General features: G+C 38.0%; 1 pseudogene; it reads right to left on the bottom strand.

Annotated features, from left to right (window-relative positions):
• Positions 1-1,535: 1,535 nt before the first annotated feature.
• On the bottom strand, positions 1,536-2,441 carry LOC105301657 (annotated as a pseudogene).
• Positions 2,442-7,142: the final 4,701 nt, after the last annotated feature.

Raw genomic sequence — 7,142 nt, 5'->3', positions numbered from 1 at the left:
GGGTAGCAGAGTCTTCTCAGCCAGGGTATTTCAGACTCGTATATAACTGATATGTAAATAGAAAATACCCCTCCTATTTGGGGTATTTAGTCATATTTTTTGATTTGAAATAATTACAAAATTTCTGTAGAAAATATCTCAAATCTTATCCTGAAATTTTATGTATAGACATATTATACAGAAAGAGTTAGAATGTGTCCCAATAGAATTAAATATTAGAAAGGACCATGGTAACTTCGAGACAGAGAGAGGGAGAGAAAGAGGTAGAGACACATGAAAATAGAGTATGGCATTATGTATTTGAACCAGCAGCAGGGACTAAGGAGAAGTGAACAATTTCTCAAAGTACAAAAATGGACTTTGTACTTGACTACTCCTGATTCAGACCCTAACTTCCTTATGATTCTTTGGAAAGAAACCAGTGTGTAGCAAAATTTAAAGAACCCCTAGCACTAGTGCTTCATGAGATTTTCTGGGCATCTCTCTGCTCTTTACCTTCTAGCAGATGAAGAGCAAGAGGGGCAATGAATCATCTCCTTACTACAATGTGGGTGTCCTGAAAAGAGTGACGGATCAGTATGAATCACATGGGAGAATTGGGTATCTAGAGGCAGAAATGAAGTACCAAGTGGGTAACAAAAGGAAGATCAGCAGCCCCCAAGTGTGTGGGAGGTCCACACAGATTAGCTCCTATATTAGGATATTGGATCCATCACCCAAACAGGAGTCAAAATAGCAACATTTTAAACAAGGTAACAATTTATTTCCTATTTATGTAATGGCATAATCACTCCAGGGCATAGATGGTGAATACACAGCATAATTAAAGAAAATCCTGTAATTTTACTCTTCTGTCCTTAGGAGGCAGCCTTTGTATACATGATCCAAATGGCTCATTCGTTCTTCCACAATTTAACTAGGTCACGAGGCAAAGAGGAAAGAAAGTAGGAAAGGTATAAAGTATGCCTTGAAGTTTGCATTTATCATTTAGACTCACATCCATTAGACAAAACTTAATTACCTAGCCATATACAGTTAAAAGGAGAGCTAGGGAATGCAGTCTTTGTTATGGATAGCCATATGGTTCCGCTAATAATTGAAGATTTTATTACCCTGAAAGTGAAGGGAAACTGTAATTTAAGGATTTACTAGCGGTCTCTGCCACAACGTTGTTGTGTAGGCAGCTTAAGAAGAAGGTTGGCAGAAACAGATTTGTGCAGGTGACATCAATGTGGGCAGACAGAACAAGAGAAGAGAAGCTAAGAAGAAAGGTAGGAAAAGCAGCCGGAACAAAGTTTGGCAAAGTTTAGGTTCAATGCACATAATGTGTAAAACAAATTTACTCTTAGAAGAATTCCAGAAAGATATTAAAGGAAAATGTCTTTCTCTTTGATAAATGGAACTAATAAGCCATAGGTCATAGAAACTTTGAGGTTTTTTGTTTTGTTTTTCTTGTTTTTTTTTTTTGTTTGTTTGTTTGTTTTTTTTGTTTTGTTTTGTTTTTCCTAAACTGGGAAAATTATTATTACACTGAGGGCCTCCTTCGCAGCTGAGGTCATTAGGGCATTTTCAAGAAGAGTTCATATAGGACATCAAACAGCCTGCGGGCCTTCTGGGGACCCAGGGCCCGGTAAAAAGCCAAATCTTTCCAAGATGGAGCTATGTGCTGTTCCAGAGACCTAAAAGTAGTCAGGAGGGTCTGACTGTCCATTTTGTTGGCTGACTTCGCGGGTGTTAAACATTCAGTCACCCGGGAGAGGAAGTCCTGCTCCAGCTTCTCCAACAGGAGGTCTGCCAGGCTTCTGATAGTAGGCCTAGTAGGCCTCTAGGTACCTCCCGGCCTTCTCAGGGCTCCAGGCAAGGACCAGGATGCAGTCGGCCAGGATGCACATCTTAGCCAGCTCTTTGAGGGCCTGCTGAGGATCTTTCACATCCACCTGGACGAGCAGGCCGCGCAGGGCAAAGCTCTTTCCAAAGCTCTGCAGCCACTTATGGATGTAATGAGTGGAGGTTGTGGTAGCGGAGGCTGAGGAAGAGGGCCCAGGTGCTTTGGTCCAGCACGTAGTCTAGAACCACATCACCAAACTCCCAGGGCACAAGGCGCACAAACTTCAGCACGGGATTGCCTCTCTGCCGGGAGCTCACAATGATGCTGTTGCATTTTGTCCCTGGTTTGAGGGCCTGGTAGGGGGTCTCTCCTGCCTGGGGTTCTGGCCCAATGGGATGTGTGGCTCCAGCCCCTCCTGTACGTCCGGAGATATCATACTCTGCATAGATCTGAGGGGGCTGCCTGAGCTGAGATCTCCATGGTGGGATAGCTCCATGTGGATCTGAATGAGAGCTTGGCCCCAGCAGGAAAGACCTCATCCTTGTCCAATGGTATTAAGAAATTCCTTCCTTGTGGGTAGCCCAGCAGGCTTCCGCACTCTCTCCTCGTCCATCTCAAGGTTCTTCTGGGGCCTTTCAAAATCTCAGGGCTCCACAGCATCAAGTTGCAAACAACCAGCGTCTTGAGTTCCACAGAGCTCTACCTGGATGGAGCATCAACCTGCGGCGGGGCTTGCCCCGCCCCTTCAATACTTTAAGTTTTAAAGTGGCATATTAGGTTCCATAAGATAAGAGATATATGTATATTGGAATTGCGAAAGCATTTCGAAAGCATTTATAACATAGATTAATGATATTTATATGTAAAGGTAGTCACTTTATAATTGATAATTCATATTTTCAAATGGTCCTATTGGTAATGTGATGAGTAGATAGAATAATTATCAAATATATATTAACCCTAGAATAAATATAGATTCAGGGATGAAAGAAAGAAAAGATTCATCTTAGACATCTAAAGTGAATGAATCTTAGAAGAAAGAAAACTGATTCAAGACGAAGCTCAAAGAACAATTTTGAGATGAGATTTAAACTAACTTTTTAAAAAACAAAAACCTTAAGAAAACTCAGCGAATGAAAACTGTGGAAGGTTCAGTCATTGATTAACATCTTATGTGTTCAGGAAAGCAGCTTTGACTTGACCTTTGGGTTATATCTGGGTCTCAGCTAGAAAAAGGTTCATTATTTTTCCCAATTTCCAGAAGTCAGAAACCATGCAAGAAAACAACAACTGGGTTCAGAAGTCAAAGAGTTTAAAATAAGCCAAAAGGTAGTGTTAAGTTCAACAAACTGGACTTTATACCTATACTGTTGCATTCATATCTAAAAATTTTTATGCTAGCATGATTCTTCACACCACACAGTAGCAAAATATGTTTACTATAATTGGTTAAGTGGGTGATACATTAAATTCCTCTATAAGGAAGAAAGATGAAGAGGAGAAGATGATACAAGCCTGCAACTCAAATTCAAATGGGGAGTCTGCTTATTGAATTCATACATATATCAATGGGCAATGCCAGTTAAGAGTTCCCTCTTTAAGAGTGCCCATAGAGGGTTTCAGAACAGCGTCTCAGAGTTTTGAAGTCCAGATTAGTCTTATTTCAATAACAAAAGAATGTTGTAAAAATCTTCTACAGTCAAGTGTTTTCCATACAACATGGTAGTTAACAGAGTGTATTATGGAATCTTAACTACTAGATTTGAATTGTGGTTTTACTCCTTGACTGGTATGTGATTTGAGGCAAGTTATTTAAATGTTTGCGGGTCTTTTTTTCATTTTCAAACATTTTAAAAGTAAACTTTTAAATGTCCTTCAGAGGGTTGTTGAGAGGATTTAATGAGACGACAAATTAATTAACCATTTTCTGGCTGTGTTATAAGAAATGAGTACATGCTTACATTATTATTCTCATAAAAAAGCTGATGGAGCTCTGTGTAGTCAGACAGGATGAGAATTCTACAGAAAATAGAATCTGGAGTGAAGGACTTTCAAATATTCATTGCTGTCAATTAAAAGATTGTGTTGCCTTTACATGGGACCCCTTTACCAGAAATTGTTCAGATCTATTTCTGCTCTGATTTGAAAATGAGTCTAGGAAGTTTACAGTTTCAAATTTTTCCCAATTTCTTACGAATACTCTTATCCTCTACTCCATGAAATTCTGAGGTCGTAGATGATATTTGAGAGTTGGAATTACTATTTTAAAACTAGTATATATCTGATTCAGTGATTACTATCTAATTCTTTGATTTGAATATTTACCCCTTACCTTTCATTTTTTTCCTTTTTGGAAGGGCGAGATTTATTCTTATAAAATATTTATTTCTAAAAAAATAAACTGCATATTAATTTCCTGAGACTGCTGTAATAAAGCTTCTCAAATTGGTGCATAGAATAATATAAATGTATTCCGTTACAGTTTTTGATAGCTGGAAGTCTACTTTCTTCCTTCTGTTTGCTCTAAAGAAGAATTCATGCTTTGCCTCTTCTAGCTCCTAATGGCTATCTTGGCATTCTGGGATTGTGGTTATATTCTTCTTATCTCTGCCTGTGTCTTCACACTACTTTGGTTACCATTGGGGTAATCTGAAAACGATCATGCCCCAGTAACGCTGAGGAGTACCTCGGTTCTCTTTTCATCAACACAATAAAGAATTACAGCTTAGTGAGATTTAGGAAAAGTAAGATTTATTAAAAGCACATTTTTAGAAGGAGACAATCATGCCAAGGAAGGCTCAAGCCCCATGAAAGTTGGGAGGTACAAAGACAAAAGATAGAGTATGCACCAAAGGAAGGGTGCATTATATCCAGGGCTGTAACCTCGTAGAAGTGTGGAGGCCTGAATTATATTAGGAATGTGATGGGTGGTTACAAGGGCATTTCTAGATGATTGGCATGTGAGGTCATTTTGATTGACATTGGTCTGTTATATAACTCTCTGCCTACTGTGCACGTAGTTACCCAGAATTCAGTCTGTTATAATTTGATTTATGAACTTACAGGCATAGTCATGATGTTATAATGATGATATAATGAGGCCAAGGTGAAAAGTGGGTCAGAGTAGTCCTTACTGCACAAGTGTCTGTGGCTGGATTAAACCAGCTACAGGTTTATGGCCCTTCATTCCTTTGTTCCTCAGGGTGCAAGGGTGATTTATAACTATAAAATGGGTGTTCCAGGGAAGTCCTAAGGAAGGTCTCTGGGCCGGGCCTTCATTTCTTTGTTCCCTGGTCACTCGTGTCTGTCTAACTACCTAACAATTTCTCCTTTGTGTCTATGTTATTTCCCTTTGTCTCTCTCTTACAGTGTATTTGTGATGGAATTTAGATCTCACCCACATAAGCCAGGGCAATCTCAAAATCTTTATATAGATAAAAATGGTCCTTCTTCCAAGTCAGTTAACATTTAAAAATTCCAGATATTAGGATTTGATATCTTTGGGTTGCCATTATTAAACCTACTACAAATTGTTTAACTGATGTACTTTGCTTTGAGGCACTTTTCCTTCAGACTTAGATACCCCATCTTCATGTGGCACTTAGTGAGAATCATGTTTTTTGTTTGTTTTAGATTGTATGATTATTTGAAGTATGTATACTTTCGAGAGTAGGTGCTGTAAAAGTGCAATTACTTTGTAGCAACTTCCCATTCAGATATCGTATCTTTGTCTTTAAAATCAAAGTACTTGAGGAAATTGCTTAAAGTACTGAATAAAACACCACATGCTATATGTCAGGTAAATAAACAAAAATTAATACCAATCTTCAGTTTAGTCTACACAGATTGAAAAAGTAATTGATTAAAAACTGTAGAATGTGCAAGAAAACCACTTGTAGCACAAAGGCTGATATTCTGATTTATGAAAACATTCATATTCATGGAAAAATAGAACTATTGATCTAGAAGCCACTTTGAGAGTACATTCCTCCTGGAGCTCATGATTGTATAAATGAGAAAATGGACTCTCAACAGTGAGTTAGTGGTTCAAAAAGTTGTGCACCCCATTGGAGGCATCCCTGGGGCTAGATGCCAGATTTTTGGTTCCAAGGTCAGTGTCCCTTCCAGTCTTTTCTGGGAAAAGCTTGCTACTTCCTTAGATCAACTTTTTGATTTCTAAAGTTGCCTGACATATAAAGGAATAAGTCAGATTATTGCAAAATAGGTTAACTATTGTGTTATTTTAATAAAGAAAAAAATAAAAATAAACACAAGAAAATTCACCGGAAATTTTCATCTGAAAGCCGCAGAGAACACAAGAGGAAAAAAAAAAAATACTTGTATTTGAGCAGATGAAAAATATCTTAATATTTCCATTGTCATGGTAACAATGTACTGTCTTATCTATTTTTATCAAAATGTATAAATGCAGGACTCCCTTACCAATAGATGAGGCACATAGCTGTTTAGGAAAAGTTAGTATAAAAGGCTGTAGGAAATATATTTTCATTCTGTTATCTTTTTTTTTTTTAATTGGGTTAAAAAATGACAAGAACTAGAGCACTTTTTGTCATTGTTTAACCCATTCCAGGGGGAAAAAAAATTACATTGATTGCAAGAAAGGTCTGTTGCTCTCTAGCTCTCATGAATATACCATTCCCAATTAATGCACAATACTGTTGTCACTTATTAGATGAACTAGTTGTAACCTCATAAATCTGAGGCCAACTGCCTGTAGAATTGAAACTAACAGACAAAATCTGATGGGAATGAATACAAAAGAGACAGACAATGACTAGAAGTACTTTTCAAAATATAAGGTGCACAGGAATCACCTAGGGATCTTGTTAAAATGTAGATCCCATTTTATGAATTGCGAGTGGAATTTGAGATTCTGTTGTTCTAGCAAGTTCCTTATGTTATTCCAAATCCAAGTTTCGATTATTTTTTCCGGCCTTCTGTATTTTCACTTTTGTTCATCTGCTGCTGTTTACATTCTGGGAGAAGGGGGTAAGGAGTAGCTGCCTCCTCTCCATCTCTACTCCACCCCAAGTTTCAACTATTGAAGGAGGAATTTCCACAAAGGGGTGAGAAGCTGCGCAGAAGTTTGAGTGAGCATAAAAACGAAGGCTTTGTACGGTTAACTAATTGTGAGTCACAATTCCGCTGATGACCACAACTGTCCTGACATTTATCTTTGTGCAAGTCAAAATCTTCAAATCTAACTAACATGCCCCAAAGTTTCCTTTGGTTTGACTAAATTTTAAACTAACTGTAAAATTTCTTTCTGACTCAGGACTTCTGACCTCCCTTT

The sequence above is a fragment of the Pteropus vampyrus genome, unplaced genomic scaffold (assembly GCF_000151845.1).
Source record: "Pteropus vampyrus isolate Shadow unplaced genomic scaffold, Pvam_2.0 Scaffold9, whole genome shotgun sequence".
NCBI classification, from domain to species: Eukaryota; Metazoa; Chordata; class Mammalia; order Chiroptera; family Pteropodidae; genus Pteropus; species Pteropus vampyrus.
This window is presented reverse-complemented; position numbering and strand designations above follow the sequence as displayed.